The following is a 19,731-nucleotide window of genomic DNA, read 5'->3' on the forward strand; positions in this document are numbered from 1 at the left end:
GCAACCTGGTCTAGTGGGAGGTGTCCCTGGCCATGGCAGGGGGGTTGGAACCAGATGATCTTAAGGTCCCTTCCAACCCAAACCATTCTATTACTCTGTGACTCTCAAACTCTCTGTGCTGATGTAGCAGAAGAAAGTGCAAACACCCACTGTTTGCCGTAGTCCTATCCAACCAGATAGGTATTTCAACTAGCATTTATATCTCTGACACCATGTAACACAATTAAACATAAACTTACAGTACAAAATAAGAAAGAACAAAGTTAAACAGCGCATGCACATTAAATAAAGGTTTGTACATCCATAATACCTGGGTTTGGAACAAAAATACCTCCTGATGTTAAATACTATTAGAAAACAAGATTCTGGTGGGGAACAAATAAAAAGTAAGAGACAAAGATCTCATCAAATGCATTTAAAACAATGCCGAACATATCACAAATATTTTAATGTTAGATTAAAACCCATGATGCATACACCAACTGACATAGCATTATACATCAGTTTGTTCACACATCCTCATTCCAAATGCAAAGTAGGAGTCAGATCATGCCCTAACCTTTCACGTACCAATTATGCTTAAGGTGAGCCATTTTATCATAGATTTATCAAGCAGTTTTTCCTCTCCTGGATCTCTCAGAGAGTAGAAACATAGATAGTGGTCTTTTGAAATAGGAAACCTAAAATATTTTTTAATTCCCGTCATCTCGTAGTACAACTTCTTTGCTGATTTTCTCAGAGCCAGAAATAAAACAGAAGGGTTGTAAGATTGTTCTCAGTGAGATCAAACACATAGAAGATTTACTCTTACATTGAAAAATCACTTTGTAAAAGTCTACGTGATATTTTAATTAGCACAACAGTACACCCAGAAACACACAAAATATCTGACCTACAGCAAAAAAGCCCCAACTGCATACTGAAATGAACATTCAAGATCTTACAGTGTCTTTCTCCTTCATTTTTTATCTTGTCTTCTGCCCTGGGGTGACATCCAGAGAGAACCTAATAGCCATACTTTAGACAAGGCACCCCAGCAGTGAGGCAACATACATGTGTCTTCAGAAAGGAAAACAACTCATACTGGTAGCTCTGCTGCTGTTCTAGGAAATCTCATTGACAAGTTGTTATCTAAAGGCAGCCTCATACTCCTTAATTGCATGCAACTACTGATACCTCAGCAAGCAGCTAGAAGGATGTTGTGTATCTGAACAAAAGAAATGTATACGGACAATATACTGACCATTACAACCTACACTGTCTCCCAGTTAAAGTTCTGAGGTGTAATCTAAGCCACAAATACCATAAAATGACTATCCAATGCTGGTTGAGCCAATGTAGTGTCTCCCATGTAGGCAGTACCCCAGTAACCCTTGGGGAAGGTCTTGCTCTTACTGACTTTCTTAGGCTGCAGAGACTTGCATTGCTAATTGTGTACTGCCAGACTGTTCTCTTTTACCTCATCATAAGGAAGCCTGAATATATCTACTCATTTTCTGGAACTCCTACATGAAAAATTTATTGTGATTTCATGAAAACTTACTTTAAAGAAAAAATTGCTATGATATTAGTGAGAACTACATTCTGCATACAACAAGTATAAATCTCTGGATTACTATAAAAACTAATTACAGAATTTCAAATGCATAATTGTCTCAGCGATTGTCTTCCTTTCTAGTAGATAACCATGATCAACAAACACTTTGCAACCCATATACCTTGTAAAATTACTAACTGTATTGGTTAGAAAGAACCTCAATTTTTCCTAAACATGAACTAATTATTTCTACTGCAACTCATTAATTCTAAGAAACGCAATGTATTTATGCCATGATTTGGTTTTATAAAACTTTCGCAACTAAGTAAATATTCTTTCAAACTGGGTCTGTTTTCTGTCACTATGTTATTCTTTGACATGTTATTTTAGCTCATATTTACTCAGCTCTCTACAGCACTGAAATTTACCTTATATCAGAACAGGACAGTCAATAATTTAGACTTTTACTTTGCCTATTTGCATAGTAGCATTTTATGTAAGATTATATGTAGGCTATACCCCAGATTAAAATTAAAATTAGCCATTATACCTAACCTTAACACTCCATTTCATGGTTGTTTTCACCAACTTCATGCTAGATGATACGCTGATACATCAAAAGAAAGAAACTAACCTTAAAAATTGTGTTGAGGTTATTTTAAATGCTCCCCTCACTTCTACAGAAGGCAGCTACACTTTCTGTTTCTCTTTTTTATTGACTGTTGCTTATTTGAATGGGCATTGAAGACATAAAATTTGGGAGATCCTTTTCCCATGCAATGGGAAAGACATTGCAGTCCTGTACCTAGACCTGGAATCTGGACATCTGGGCTTTGCTGCGTGCACAGTCAAAGTAATAACATAGCTACGAACTCATAGAAGAGAAAGACAGCTGCTCCTGACAAAACTCAGGTGCATCCTTTCCCTTTTGGAAGCTCCCTTTTGGATCACTTTCAAATCATGAAACATGCTGAGCCTCTGACTGATTGACTGTGTGGTGTTACTAAGTGGCCAGGTAGCTTGAAATCACTTGAGGACCCAACTATTTTCCTTGAACTTTATCAAATTAATCCAATCTTTCTACCACAATGCAGAGTAATAGCTCACAAAAAACCTACTACATCAACCTGATGCCAGTGTTACGTCAAAAAGATCAGTGTTCCATAAGAGGACAGATCTGTTCCAGAGCTTGGCTATATATTTCTTGATGACCTACATCATCCTTTTAGCTTAATTTAATATCTTTTACTCCTCAAACTCCAAGGAAACAATTAGAGCCTGTAAATCATCGGCACTTGTAACTAAGAGGCAACTCTGCCTCCATAAAACACAAAAGATGGACTAAAAGAGTTGGAGAGATGACAGAAGAGCAGAAGTATCTTGGGATCTGTATGGATCATATCTCCTTCTCCTTCACCCAGTATTATTCAAAACCAGAGCCAATAGATTTTAGTATTCCTTGAAAAGTGTAAATAATGTATACCTATACCTTGTGATCACACAGCTGGGCATGAAATACACTCAAAGATGTACGAGTATAAACTCGCTGCCTGCTGTTCAGTCCCACTTCAACGGGTATGTCAATGATGCACGTCTCTGTGTGTTTCTGTAGTTCTTTTTCCTTTCTTGCACTCTGATAGCATTGCCAGAATGCACTGTACACTCTCTGGAAATCCCATTCACATTAAAGTTTTGTACAGTTAGTAGTACAAGAAGGCTTAAATCTCTCACACAAAGATTTCATAACTACAATAGTAAGAATAATAAAATAAGTATGAAAAATAAAATAAAAAAAAATCATCCTAACAATGAACTCAGTACTGAGGATGTATAATAATCTAATACATTTTAAGTTTAAAAATAACAGGGCTTTTTTGATCCTGGACTGCTAGTCAAGCCAAGTGGCTAGACCAGTATTTGTGGAAACCAACAGTTCCCCATTGTTTTTTCTCTAAGAGAGAAAGCACGCTAACGATAATTCGATAAGCAATACCCTTCTTACGTAAATCACATTTTAAATGAACAAAAATAACACTAATGAAGTTGATGTAATGAAACGAAAATCACAAGACTAAATCTCTATATGATCCAGAACTAAAACAGGAAGACCAACTTCTTGTGCCATTTTTGTGGCAGCATTCTAAAGGCTCTATGCTAATGGTGTTTACTCTCCCAGGAAAATATAAACTGATCTACCAGGTAAAACAAAAGTTTTCAAAACCTTTTTAGAATTCCTCTTTACAGTTTCCTGGGGGAAAAAAGCGACTTGAATAGTAAGGATTCCTCCCGGAAATAGGATTCTGTTTATGAGTTCCTGCTAAACTCTTTGACATTCACAAAGGTTTAACTGAGAAATAATTTCTGTGTAAATGACGTGACACATTAACGTCACCAATACATTAGATCCTATCTTAATTACAAGAAGGGGCCCAATTCTGCTATAAACAAAATTATTTAGGATTTTCACTTAAAAAAGCTAAGTGATTCCACACATAACGAAAGCAATATCAATTTTTTTTTTTTTGCTGGTTTTCATTACACTGGAATTTGTTTTAAAGATGATGCCATTACTCGTCAAGCTTCCCACAAGTACTCCTAATAACCTCTCTTACTATACTTACAGTCAAAAACCTCAAAAGATCCGATAAGTCAAACAAAATCTGATAAATATTCTATATTGACAGTAAAGCACTATACACAATTGGCAGGTTTTATTATTTCAGTTTATCTTGACAATGTTACCGAAATCCAAGATGGTTAGGAAACCAGTCCTAACAGCTACTGATACAGTATTACCTCTGGATGTATTTTAGGCCATTATTAATTGCAAAGATTAAAGCTATACGATAGTGCTTGTGTTTGTTAACTACGAATACTCTAAAGAATCATACAAAAAGATATAAATACTTGGTTCTAGAGGTATGGCTGGAGTATTACAATACAAACTGTACCACCCAATCAAGTTACAATAATTAAATACTCATTCAAAGAACTCCATACAAATATTCCCTACTCAAACCAAACATTTTCCTAGACTAAACTATTTTGCAGAATGCTAAATTAGTATGACTTTTCTCAACGTGGAAAAGAGCCCCCTCGCTTAATCTTGGCTCTGAGACTTACTGGGTCGTGTTAAATGCCAGGACCTAAAATGGTTGCAATAATAATGATCTCATAAGTAGGCTGTTAGACTAATTCACTTGATTTTCAGGCACCGTGAGACAATCACCTCAACACTATAAATACCCTAAAACATTATGAAAGTGGGTATTTTTGGAAGAAAAAGATATATAAAATATTGTGTTGGGTTTCTTTTAAATAAACTCTGCCTCTTGTTTCAGTGTATTTATTGCTGAGAAAAGCAAATTAATTTTAGAACGAATGTCTTGCAATTAAAAATGTCCATATTTATTAACTCAGTGTCCATGTTTATTAATTTCTTCTGTCTTACTGATAATTAATTAAGACAATAAATTTTTGTATACAATAGCTTGACAAAATCCAGACTATAGAAAACTATGTGAAAACTAGAGCTACTTAGTCTATGATCATAGAAATCACTATCTTTTGTTGTAATCTAACAAGTGAGGATTAAAGTATCCAAAATGATCACATACTGAAAGTGAACTTAAATAGATGAAATATTGTGAATTAGGATGTCACCTGTTTTTACTAAATGCCAGTTATTATCAAGGCTATAAATATACAGAAAATAAAGTTGACTTTTTGAAAAAATAATCAACTGTCATGTCCTTAAGGCATTTCGTGCACATGCTGTAATTTTAAGACAGCATTACAATCCTTTTAAAATGAATGTGTTGATACAGTGTAATGTGCTCACTGAGAAATCAGCACACTACCAGCTCCCTAGAATTTTGCTATTGGCTTCAATGACTCCTCACCTTTTTTCAGAAAAACCTGCAACAACAAAAAATCACACAACACTACAGGACTAGAAAAGACCTGCTGAGTTTTTACCGTTATATTATTGCAATTCATGTCATGCAAGTTCCTTTCTAAGCTGGGTAAAGCTTTAAGTTGGCAGTATGTGTGGAAGGTGGCTTTTGCTTCCACTACTTCTACTAGAACAGTGTTCCAGAAACTTTTTTCTCTGCATAGCGAAAAGCTTTCTTTTCCAGAGTTCATTCATGTTTAGCTTAGCTACACATTACTATATTTAAAACTGTTCTTAAGAAGTATACAGATGCTTTTTCCTTCCGAAAGTTTGCTTCTTGATCCAAATTGCATAGAGCAATCACAACCTTTCAGCCTACGCATCTAGTCTGAATGAAACCTTGGACTTGCATGTATTAAAAATGTATGCAGAATTTACATAATGTGGCAAACGTGCTACACTATCAGCCATAGCCAAAACATTGAGATACCTTCATGCCATGGAAATTGAGGGCAACAGTACTAAAGCCCTGAATCTTTCATCAAAACCTATACGGTGCACATTTCTAGTACAGCAATAAGGAACCACAAATCATGTGGATTGCATATCTCTATGTCATGGTTTAAGCCCAGCCGGCAACTTGGAACCACGCAGCCGCTCGCTCACTCCCCCTTTTTCCTTCCTCCCCCCGCTCCCGGAGGGATGGGGAGGAGAATTGGAGGAATGTAACTCCCACGGGTTGAGATAACAGCACTCCAGTAACTAAGGTATAATACAAACCACTACTGCTACCAATAATAATGATAAGAGGAATAACAAGGGGAGAGGACACAACCGCTCACCACCCGCCGACCGATACCCAGCCTGACCCGAGCAGCGATCTGGGCCTTCCGGGTAACTCCCCCCAGTTTATATACTGGCCATGACGTGCTGTGGTATGGAATACCCCTTTGGCCAGTTTGGGTCAGGTGTCCTGTCTCTGCTTCCTCCTGGCTTCCCCTCCTCTCTGGCAAAGCATGAGACTGAGAAAGTCCTTGGTCAGAGCAAACATTACTGAGCAACAACTAAAACCATCGGTGTTATCAGCATTGTTCCCAGACTGAAAGTCAAAAACACAGCACTGCACCAGCTACTAAGAAGGAGAAAAAATGACTGCTGTAGCTGAACCCAGGACACTCTATTATTCCAAATGAGATCTCAAAGATATCTTTTAGAAATGGCATTATTTCCCTATTTTTATTGGAAACTCAATTCATTTAGGACTGCATGTTCTTTTTTCTCACCTATGTTACATCACTGGTTATTCACAGTCATACAATGACCAATATACTGAGCTTCTCTCTTCCTTTTTCATTTCAAGTGATGGACACAAGCCTAAGGAAGACATTTTTCTAAGTTCTGAAACACATGACATTATTCTTTCTACACTTTCTAAAATTTATTACAATATACTTTCTAAATTGCATTCTCAAAAGACATCCTGTACCACAGCCCATCCCTCTTGTGAAGCCTATCCTGTTTTGCTTTTTTTTTTTAACATGGGTGAAACACATGCCCCCTGTTGCTATGGTAGGCTTGCAGTGAGACATTTTTTATTCTTCACCCAGAATATGGGTTCAACCCTTTCTAATTAAGAGGTTGGTTTTTTCTATATGCAAACATCAATCATCATTTGCCTCTGAATTTCCATTATTATCTTTACTTCAGAGACTATGCTCTCAAACTGAGGTTTTCCACAGAATCCTGAAGTGTTCTTAAAACATAAACAAACACTGTTTTGTGTATGACTTCACACCACATCCTGTATTGGGAAGTACTTTAATTTGGTAATTTGATTATTCTTAAACATCAAGCCCATAGCTATCTGTTCACTAAATTACAGCTACATTGACTCGGAAATTACTTCTACAAGCACAGATACTTTCTTCTGACATGCTGGGTCACTGAACCAGTTTTCCTCAACTGAAAGTATCTTTCTTGAATAAACAGATTTACTGTGAATGCTTAGGGGAAAATCTCATTCTTCATTTATACTTCAGGTTCTTGGTAAGTTCATTGAAACATATTGATGTTGGCACACCATACAGTTTCCTTTGTACATATTATTATAGTACAATTGCTTTTCAAAGCTTCACATAATCAAGTAGCAAAGCACTGAAGCTGTGTTTAGTAAATTTTTCACTATTAATTCTATTTCATAACATCCTCATCTGTCTGTCTCAAGAAAATTATATTAGAAGCATAAGAAGACATAAAAAGACCTAGAACATCAAAGAGGCAATTGTTGACCAACCTCCTTCCCCAACAGGATGGGCTGATGGGCTTTTCCACTCCACTGTGTAATTGCTCTTTCAGCTGCACACATGGCCACATGCTCTTTTTGCTGCAGCATTACCATGTAATATTTATGCGTCATCATCTGGATAATTTGAACAGTTTTTAATTCAATTTTACATGTATACAGCTCAAGTGATGGCAAACTAAAATTAACACCTAAGTTGATCTTGGCATACATTCAGATTCCTGATTAGCCTGCTCCCCACACCCCAGGAAAGACCCCCTGCTTTGTTAAAGCAGCTGGACAACTAACACACAAACTACAAAATAATGCCTACCAATTAGAATATTTCAAGATAAGTATTCAATTCACAAAGTAAAATTAATCTGAAAAAAAAAAAGTATGTATGCGAAACAGTTGCAGAAGGAATGCCTTGAATGGCTACAGAGAGAGAATGCACTTTAACATAGAAAGCTGAATTTGCTACTATTGACTGAAGATTCTTCATTATTTTGTCGCAGAACTTTGGTTTTGGTAGAAAATTTCCTTGACTTTTATAATTGCCTGATGAAATGAAAAACCTTCTGGGAAAAAAGAGGCTTTCCTTAATAGTAATTTAACTGGAAACCGTTTTCAAAAATCTATGCCCATCTAGAGCATTCACAGAATATTTTGTTCAGTTGCTTTTCCTGCTTTGGTAATTTCTAAATCAATGTACACTAATGTGTGTTTCAAATTCAAGAGTATCAGGAGAGACTTGCTTGAGTGGTGCGATCCTAAACTGGCATAATTAGGGCCCTGCCTGGGAGCAGACCCTTTAATAGAGCCGCACACTGAGAGAGGAACCATTCACACATTCCCTCTCAGCTCTTCACAAGCTTTTCTGGGCAATGAGCCAGCTGGTAAGAGAATCAGGCTGATCCAACATCTTGCAAGAGCCTGGAGAAGTGGCTCAAAGAAACCTACACCTCCCAGCATCACAGAGGAACTACTACTCACGTAGCCTGAAGAGGAGCAATCGCGAACATGCCAGACGGCTGCACTGGGAGGGCTTGCAGGGGGACAGAGCTTTCTGGCTGCTCAAGCAAGGCAAATAAACTTCTCTGTAGCTCTTGAAGGCTCCTATAGTTCAGAATATAAAACCCAGTCCATCCATCCCATGCACAGCAATATTTCCTGGTATCAGACAGGCTGCAGATTCTACCATGAGGTCTGCTGCCTTGCTATGTAAAAGCTGCTGTGATAATGACCTGGACACTCTCTGTGAAGGTCTGCCTTTCTGAATCTGAGTGAAGAATCAGTGTGTGGGTTCTCCCCTCCCCTCCCAATCCTCCAGACACACCATAATCAACAAGAGAGAAAGGGCAAAAGAAAAGACATGGTAATGATGTAGGTGCCAAATGATTCCCTGTGTCCTGGATTTCGCTGGGGTTAAACCACGACACCCTGACAGTCACAGCAAAGGAGTGAAACGTCAGGTTGATTCACAGTCATATGTTTAACATTAAAATGCCTCCTGAAATACCTGACCACAGAGTAATCTTAATTAGCATATTCGATGCCCGTAAACAGAACTTGTATAATACTTCTTTCCTCTGCCTCTAAAATATTTTCTAATACTGCAACAGTATTTTCAGGATAAACATATCATCTCTGCACTAGCTAGTGGGTTTTTTTTCCCTCTTGGTTAGATACAGATGAAGTCATTATGTGATAACTTCCATTAGAAGGCTGCTAGTAAACATTTTTCCATGTTACAAAGGTCATACATAAGGCTAGCTGCAGTATTTTATGTACCTGAAAATGACAACTATCTATCTGCTTTATGAATAGGAGATAATACTTCAAGGTGATTGATACTTACTTTAAACTAAAAAGGAAACCATACTAACCAGCACCACTTTCTTCATAGATGTATTTTTTAATACCGAAGTTTTCAAAAGTAAAAAGCAAAGTAAATCTATTCTTGAAAGATTTCACAGCAAAATGGCACACACAATGCAAAATACGGGTTTTCACAAGTAAAAGAGGTTGTCAAAGACGGAACAGAAGCCTCTGGACCAGACTTTTACCTATATAAATAAGGACTTCCCAGCAAGTTTTTTTATGCAGACACTTCCATGTACATCGATGACATATAGCTTTTTTTTTTTTTTTTTTATTATTATTACTGTATTTATCCCTCTACCTTACAAGGAATTCTTGTTTTCTACACCATGAAAGCTTGAACATGGCTAGTTCGCCTTTCCCTCCCCCTACACCTTACCTAAAAATAACTCCTTGCTTTCTCTCCATCTCTTGGGGTTATCCTTGTCTTTAGAGTGGGTATCACTGATGCAAATTTCTGCACCTTAGAGGATAACTATATATTCCTCCTAACACTTACAAGGGAAAATGGGACTTATGATTTTCCAGCAGCTATCTTCCAAATTTAATTTACCCCAAGCCTCAATGTTTGCTTATATGTAGGCCACACATTTCCTTCAGAATTATACGAGAGGGAAAAAGACTGTTTATCACTACTCTCCTCTTACACTATATATTAGGCATTAGCATCTTTCTAAATCAGTGATTTCTAGCACGTACAAGATCCTCCTACTTCCTATGTTTAGCAGCATGCTTTAGATAAATAGAAATATGTAATATGCAGTTTTTGGAAAGACAGTTTTAGATCAGTTTGATTTGTTTCTATTTTTGTCAAATGTAATGCTAAGAAAATTCTAAATTGCATCCATAACAGGTTTTTTTTTTTGTTTTTAAGCTGAGAATTCTTTTACTGACATTATGCATGCACGGTTGCAGTCAATGTGCATTAAGTCAGAGGACACAATTTAAAAGCAGTGGGTTTTGCTTTTTTTTCCTCACATTCCAAATTTCTTATCTCTCCTCAGCTCCTTATGTATACTTAAAAACGTAACTAAAAGTTACAATATTAATTATATGTTTGCTTATTTATTATGTGCAATGAATTTTAATTCAGAGCCATATGAAGATCCGAAGGGAGATGACCAAATCAGGAGAGTAAAGCACGAAGAGTAGGTTAAAAGAGACTATGAATATCTTTTCATGCTAAATTTTCATGCTAAATTTTTGCATTTTGCATGTCTTTAAAGAAAGTGGTTCTTCTGATACTGTGCACTAATGCAATAAACATTAACTAATTAAACCTAAATTTATACTTGCTTTTCCCAAATTTTATCAAATTATTACACTTCTGTGATGTGCTCATGCTAAATAAACAAGGCTTACCTTAACAACTCAACACTCCATACAGCATGATATTTATACAACAGGCTTGGTACACACTGAGCTTAACCCCCTTTGATTCCAGGAGTCATGATTTCCTGACATGCCATCCTCACAGAATGCATTAGCACTGGTGTTGAAACAACAAATCTAGCAAGAAGGAAAAAACAACTAACCCATTCATTTTAGATATATTAACTCATGGGATTGAAGATAATTATCTATTTTAATCAAAAGTTCAAATTCTGCCTTAATGAAAATAAACTACTTCTTTAGAGACATTACAGGGAATAGAAATAACTAGACTTTTAATAGCTCTTAGAGCAAACAAATAAAATTACAACTAGTGGTCCAAATCACTCTGCTATGCAGCCAATGATAGTATCTGTATCATGGACAGATTAGTCTCAACACTGAGATTTGCCTACCTGGAAGGCAAATAATGGTACACGAACACCCGCTAATGGAGGCAAATTGCCAGCATTTACCTTTGGGTTATGCTTGTGCTCTGCACAGTTCTTGGAAGAACTGAAAATCTTGCTCATGATTTTTAGTATAACAAGAACAATAAAGCTGACAGTTTTAAAACTCAGAGCAGACAACACCAGGTACTTCAGTGGCCGTAAGGACAATGGCTTTCTGCCACAGCAGAATGATCTACAGGTTCTAAGAGCCAAAGTGACATTTTCCCTGCTATGGCTACTATAGAAATGTAGTGATAGGGAGTGAAATCCATGAAAACAATCAGCTCACTTCATCAGGGATCAGCAGAGTCTCAGCTTCTCCAGAAAAGAAAAATATCCTTAAATAAAAACCAGTACTACAGAAATCTTGACCTTACTATTGCAATATGTCTTCCAGGATGCACAGTAAGAAAGTAAGTACTATCTCATCAGGTGCAGGTTAACATTACCCTCAACTCTCACCACAAACCCTCCTTAGCTGTTTTGCAAAATGTCTTAATCAATGTATGTACTGACTGGATCCATTCAATTGGTGCATCAGTGAAACGAATGGCATATACAAACATGCTTCAAATACATTTATTCGAATATCTATACATGAAAGTAAAATCACTACTACAACTGGTACTCGAGCTTGTCAGATAGGATGTTCTTCTCCTGTTTTGCATAAGACATGCTAATGGTTACGCGATCTGCAGTCTGAAACCCAGAAAAATGTAAATCAGAAAGTAATAGTAGATCAAGATAACTGTCTATCCACAACTGTAATTTTAGCAGGTATTCCATTAACTCACAGTCTAAATACAAACCTCCTCTCACTGGATACAGGATAAATACTAGATAATAGCATTAAAAAACAAAACAAAAACATGTGCCAACACAACATTCCTCTTTTACAATATATCCCATAACTACAGGTAAATTTAAAAGGGTTTTTTTATGAGAAGGATACAAAAGACACCCAAATTCTTCTGGGGAAATCCCAGTGGTTCCCTAAAACCATCCCCTCTATAAAGCACAGTAGAACATGACAACTTACCCAACACCCTGTTTTTGCAAAGTTGAGGACACAAATTTGAAGGTTTCTTCAATAAGCTTTCAACTTGCTGATTAGCTAGTTGGTGCTGTAAGTCACTAAAATACTTGATGCATTATGGAATAACACAGAGAACATATATAGAAACAGCATATGCTACTTTCCCGCAACTATCCATCAAATCCAAAAGATGGCCACTGAAATTAATACTGGGTTTTTTTTTTCTTCTTTGGCACATGGAACAATAGAACAGTTTTCATCCAAATATGGAGCACATGAAAGATGCAATGGCAAGGCTTACCTAACACCCACATTTGCCTGCAGATGCGTGAGCTAGTTTTAAAAGTTTATTAGGTTTTTACTAGATTTATAAATCAGTTCTAAAATATCTCCAGTTGCCAGATTAGTAAATTGCTTTGAAATTAGAGGAAATTAGAAATACACTACGATTAAAGAATTTCAAAATATTGAGAGAAGTCTGTTTCCTTAAGCACAAACACAAGTATTTTTGTCTTCTAAACCTCAAATTGCTTATGCATACTTAGCAATTCCTACTGCTAGGAGATTTTGGCTAAAGCTACCATTAAATGTGGCATAATAAAATAATAATAACGTACAATTTTATGGCCCATATTACAGTATTTGGTCAAACAGGCATCACAATGCTCAAAACATGAATTTCCACACATAATGAACAATGAACAGCTCTGTAGTAACACTAAAAGGCAGAAATAGAAAAGCTCAAAGGACTCATTTATAAAACCTGTACATATCTTTTCCACTAAAGAAGAAAATTAAAATGGAGTTTGTGCTCACACCTGAGTTTACACAGTGTTTGATGCAAAAACCAAAGTCTAAGAGCACATTCCATTTCCCTCTCATTTAAAAATGAAGCAAATGAAGTGTCCAAAGCTAATAAGAGACACTGTGTACATACTGATCTTGGAAGGAAAAGTTGGAATCATGAGCAATAATCTTTGCTTTAGAGAGCATGTAACAATTCTGAAAAGAAAATTATTTGTTTTATTTTCTTCTTCCTGCCTCACAAGTGTGACTCATGAGGCACTGACTCTTCCTGGCAAACACATACTACAGGATGTCTCTGCAATACACCATCCCTTGGCAGTTAAAGGGCCTCAGGCCAGGTTCAGTGCTTTGGGAGTAGGAAGCACAAGACTCCCTATCCCCATCTCACCATCTTCTTCGTTACATGTATGACTGTCTCCAAACATGATTTTCTCTTCTTTCATCGATGCCTATCACAAATAGTGCACCCCACACCTTTTCAGCCTTGAAAAGAAGGTTTATGAATGGGTGGAGAATGTGAACAGAGAAGTCAGTAGCTCCTGAACTGCTCCAGTTTACAAGCTGAAGGACTAAAGTAAGCTAAATTCACTGAGAAACACATACTGGGAAAATATCGCTATTTTTGCCTGTTTCCTATACTTCCCTTCATGTCTGGTGTTTGCCAGTTTAGAGACAGGACACAGGGGTAGATGGACTGTTATACATGTTCTCTTTCAGAATGAGAAGCTGGCAGAAAAAACAACTTTCACAGTATTCATTAAATCAATCATCATCTCCATGACTCAACCCTTCAAGATCACCAATTCCACTTCTAAAAACTTAAAAAACCCTACAAAGTTCGTAAGCTGCTGCCTTTATGACTACTCTTCTTGAGTGCCTTCAGCCTAAAAGATATTTAAGACAAAACAAAGTCAAGGGCAAAGAGTGGAAAGTTGAGATGGCCCCAGGAGTCCTACGCCTCTGCACTGGACTAAGACTGCAACTACAGCATGGCAGGATGCCAACTTGACATATCTTCTTTTTTTCCATTTTCTTTAGTAATTTTCCTAAGTTCTTGTTTATTTCTGAGCAAATAAATACAAATTTAAAAGTATATTTGAAGAGAGCTGATGTGGAATGTGGAACTACATTCTGCATCCAACATTGCTCCATGAAGTTTCACAAAGGAGACAATGTGAATTACATGAAAAAACTGCACAAGTGATCAAATTTCACAACATTTCACTGGTGGAGAAAAAATTAAATTCTGGTGCCTGGGGTCCTCCATTATGCACAATAAGAGATAAAAACACCCTATTCCTTCAGAAAGCAGGGGAAGTCCCAAGAGAATAAAGGCTCACCCAGAAAACCAGATGTGAGGAAAAGAATGGTAGGAGTTATAAATTTTTATTTCCTGAACAAAATAAAATCATCTTTTATGTACATCTTTGTCTGCAACAGACTGCAATTCAGCAGTTTAACACTCATATTTGGTCTACATACAAGAGACTCAGTTTTGTCAGCAGAATGCAACTTCATATGGAACTCCGAATTAGCAATAAATGAACTAAAACCTCAAAAAATACTCTGATAAATTTTTTCAAGAATAAAACGCTGTATATATTTTTACTAACAATGCATTTTAAATAGTTACTCAATAACAGAACTCTTTTCCACCCAAACACAACCTGAAGCCCAACAGCACGCCAGTGTGAAACTCTTACGACATATGTTTTTCTGAAACGGCAGAGGCAGCTCCATCATAATTTCATGCAGTTGTGTTGGTATTTTCTGAACACATCTCTGTGTCACTTAGATACAGTCATGTCTTAACAAGTTTTGAACTGCTTTTTTTCATTTCTTAGTCTTAACACAGCCGTTTTTACAATTGAATCCATGTACGTATAAAAAACACATACCGATTTTGCAAAATGTCTATAAAGAATTAATTTATAGTATAACTACTGAACTCAGTCTTAAATCTTTCAAGCATCTATAGCCACAAAAGGCTTTTTTAACTCACAGTGAATTTTCTCTGTGAATGAGAAGTCATCAGCACGCAGGCCTGTATGTGAATATGCACATATGCAGCACTGGAACACAGGCATCCACGCACACTTCTCATGTGTGAGCAAGCTCTTCCCTAAGAGTAAGGCCCCAAAAGCAAGGACACTTTACTAACCTGCAGTGGTCTCTGTTTATCACTGCCCTTAGGAGATTTCAGTCCACTTGTCTGTTGCTGTAAAAGCAGCTGCCTTGCTGCCTGGAGTGCCTAAAAGTAATAAATAAATAAATAAATCAATTCTATCAGTTCATAGAAAGAGATGAGCTATTCATTGCTAATGTTAGGTAAAAGTCGAATTGAATAAATACAGTCTCTTCCTATTTGATTTATATGTGCTAGATTTCAGGCTCCAGTTTGTTTCTTACTTAAAACAACAACAACAAAAAAATTATCGAAAGTACATATATAGGACTTCACTTGAATTTATGGATGTACATGAAATCCTGCAGGAAATAAAGTTAATTTGTTTGAAGTGCTTGAAGAGGAAAAATCATAAACTGCATCAATAGCCTCATTTCCACAAGGAACTTGTCTTTGAGTGTTCAACTAAAATGCCCACTCCCTTGCAAATTATCATTCAATTTGCATTTTCATATTACAGTTTTGAAGCAAAAGCAAGTAGACTTCAAGTGTTACCAGAAGCTGTAATTAAATTTGACAAATCAACATCAGATTATCTTGAAAGTGAATTAATAAGGATATTCACTGAAGATTAAAAACACTTTTTGTACTTACAATTGAAGGAGAAACCTCTCCTTTGACAAAAAAAAAAAAAAAAAAAAGGAAGTGCAGTTTTAATGCCAAATAAAAACGAGTGGTTTTCATTTGCATTCTTAGGAAAATCAGAGAACAAAGAAATTACTACTCAACCAACCAGATCAGGCTCAGGGATGACAGTACCCCAATCAAAATAGAAAATGTTTTCATTTATTTTATGTTTTCATTCCAACTCAGCAAAATACAGTTAAACATATGAAATGTAAACAAACATTCCACTTACCCCAAGAAGGCTAATCTACATTATTTTTTCTTATAAAATTTCTTTTTAAATGCCAAGTGTTAGACAGCGGTATTTATTAAGACATGAGCAAACCCTGATTCAAAACATTTCCACTGAAACTACCTGGAGAACTCTATTTTAATCTTTTTTTCCCCTTAAAAAATCAGTTCAGTAAATAGCAGTTACAGCTTTAAAATACATCACACTATTATCTACGTTATTAAAACATGCTGTAGACGGAATATACTGAGCTAAATGCCATTTGATCAATGTTCCCTAAAATAATAAAGATTCTCAACTGATAAAGGTACAATTTTGATTAGACTCAAATGAGCTGGTTTTTAAGATAGTTTCCAGTATCCATGACAACAGTTGCTTTGACAAGATGCGCATATGGCATTACACTGCCAGCTGGTGTGAACGATGTTTGAACTACTGCATTGAGATGCTGAGCAAACAGAAAAAGTTGCCACGTCTTAACCCTCAGGGAAGGCAGTCATCCCCTGATCAATTATGAAAAGACAGAGAGAGGGCTGCTACAGTCTGGCTCCAAGCAAGTTTTCTGAGGAGGCAGGCAGACACAGAAAACCAAAGTAAACAAACTGAATGCACTAGCACCATCTCCTAACAACATTGATTCGTCTCCCCATAGAAGGCTCTGGTACAAAGTTTGCAGAGCAGACTTTTAACATTTGGAGACATTCCCACAACAATCCCCGTATTGTTTCATCAAATTCTCAAGTAATTACAGGTCAGCTTTACAAAGACTACACATTCCTCTGAACCTAAGCAACGAGACGCACAGAACTAACTTCTCTCCGCCAAAAATAAATAAAAGTTAACATATTTCAAAGTACACTTGAAATATTTTGTTACCAAGGAACCACTGGATGCCCTGCTTCCTATGTGAATAGCATAATCTCTTCTACACTCACAACTCTTGGACAGGTCCTAAGACAATCCTGCTCTGTCTGAGATCAGAGATAAACTATCTGTTGAGTTCAGGGGCACCAGGGTTTGGTCCCAACATCTTGCAGTGGTTTAACCACAAAACATGGATTAAATGCATGAACAGAAGATCTATGGTGAATTTATAATCCTTCCCAGTCTTTAGAGCTCTCCAAAAGGGGAACTTGAATGGAAGTGAGAGAACTGCTGCACTTCTGAATCCATGGGGGCCTGTACAGGAAAACAAACTGCACCACCCAGGGTGGTACTGCTACCAGAGAAGAGATCTGGGGTTATGGAAAACGGGAAAAAACACAAAGGTTATTATTTTTCATTTGTGGCAGTTGCAGAAAATTCATTACACAGCCTTTATCTGGAAAAGAAACTGCAATGGTGTAATGCTGGTGTAATGCTGATGTATACTTGCAAGTAACGGGAATACTCGGCAAGTTGTTTCAGGGTCCTAATCTTCCTTAGCAGCAAAGTCATTACATGTCAATGCAATAAAACAAGCAAGTATGCATCTGGTAAAGCTGTACATTTACAGTACTTGAAAATGAGAGAATTACGGCCTGCTGCAGCTTAGGCTGAAGCTCAAAAGTATAATTTCAAATTGTGGCTAGCATCCTCCAGTGAAATCAGCCTAAGAAAGCATGACTTCCTACCGCTACCTACAGAAAGAGTCACACTTTATGAAAAAGCAAGGCAGCACAACAGGGTATGTTTACATAAAAGACTTCTACTTAAACTATTCTGATTCATATGTGCTGGTTGGGATATCTTTAAAGGAGTAGAGGCTTATCTTGTAATACAGAATGTCTTATAAATGATGACTACCTGAATACTTCAGTGATCTTATTGTGGCAGTTTAGATTATTGTAAACACAGGAGATAGAAGAAGAACAGAAAACAATTTCAAGAGATCAGAGATGATTTAAAACTCATAAGGAGAAATCACTGTCAGCCTTTGTTCTTATAGCAGTTGTCATATAGTACTTTTTCCTCCCAGTGTGCTGCTTAACTTGAGATTTTGCTGATCAGTAAACAACCTCCCAGAAACACACTGTTAATTTCAAAAGATTATTACTGACATTATTCATAAGTGAAGAATATGATACTATAAAACATTAAATTCTACCAATTCATTTGCTGCTATTAAATCTTTGAAAACAAATTGACAATTTGAAGGTGCCTTTCAAAATTCCTAGTTTAATATGCACACTTCAAGTAAACACCCGTCTCACGTATCATTTATAAATTTCAGTGAACTAATATGATAATAACTCATGGTCTAAAAACAGTTCAATGAAGACAAACTAACAGACGTTTATAAATCTGGCAGATCAAAACGATGTCGAGTCCTACCTGAAGTTAGCAGCTAAACCAGAGTCTAAGGCAGTCAAACTCGTATCTAGTTTCCAATAACATTTGTTTCAAATTTACTAGGCACTTTTCCTTAATTAAGTTATCTAAATTAGTAAAACTATACAAAAAGTCAATGTAGACAAAAGCAATAAAAAGCACTGAGCATTAGAAATTATTTTAATAATGCAAATGAAAATCATTATAATGCTTTAAGTAATGGCTGTATAAGCAGGAAATCTGGGCATATGGTTTCCAGAACTCACTGTGTCTTCTATTAAAATATTTATTGGGAACACTACTTCTTAATATTTACTGTGCTGCTTTGGCATAGCTAAAACATAGCAGAACAAAAATGAAATTAATTGCATATAACTCACCCTATTAAAGTTGATAAATTGTGGTAGATTTTGCAATTTGTTGGCGATACTCCTGTGAGATACAACTTGCTTTAATTTTGTATTCCAACCCCTTGTATTTAAGCGTGCCTTAAAAAAAATTTTAAAGTTTTATCTTTTTAATTAAAGTGAAAGCTGTCACTAAAAGATGGTCAACGTATTACTTTGTTTTTAAAGAAGTAAATACATGTATATTTTTAGGAAACAGATGTCACTCATATCTTTCCTTTAAAAACAGGAATGTTTAACCTATCAGCCTGTTGCATTTGAGACGTTAAAATGAAAAATGACATCTACACCCATTAATATCGTCAATGTATAAACAGCACAGCGTGACACATTCTTGAGAGCTGAAGGCTACAAAATCTCTCTGAAACATAAATAACAAAGCACTCAGAAGCATATTTGATGTTGATATTCATCTCTGAGAAAAACACTGCTGCCTGGGCTTCTTATGAAAATAGATGCAGCCCAAATGGATCTCCTGTAATTGGTTTCAGATAGCGAGGTCGAAAGAAATGTGATACAAGAAACTATTATGTGGAACAGGCGAAACAAGAATGTTTATACAGGCACTCCCTATTTATACTGACAAGAGGTGTATACTTTGCAGATAACCAGAACCAAAAAACTTGCCAGAAGACAACCAGATTCTTTCCTTAACTCCAAAGTCCTATTTTATTTTTTCAAATGACTGCGTACTCTAACATTCCTGC

The 19,731-nt window shown here is 36.4% G+C and overlaps 1 protein-coding gene across 1 annotated transcript in view; it reads right to left on the bottom strand.

Moving 5' to 3' along the window:
• LOC104408698 (forkhead box protein P2-like) overlaps positions 1-15,508 on the bottom strand; it is a 126,611-nt gene extending 111,103 nt beyond the window's left edge. Inside the window, 1 exon segment of the mRNA XM_010018369.1 lies at positions 15,425-15,508. The gene's annotated coding sequence lies outside the window, so the exon portion shown is untranslated.
• Positions 15,509-19,731: the final 4,223 nt, after the last annotated feature.

The sequence above is a fragment of the Nestor notabilis genome, unplaced genomic scaffold (assembly GCF_000696875.1).
Source record: "Nestor notabilis isolate BGI_N333 unplaced genomic scaffold, ASM69687v1 scaffold25337, whole genome shotgun sequence".
In the NCBI taxonomy this organism is placed as follows: Eukaryota; Metazoa; Chordata; class Aves; order Psittaciformes; family Psittacidae; genus Nestor; species Nestor notabilis.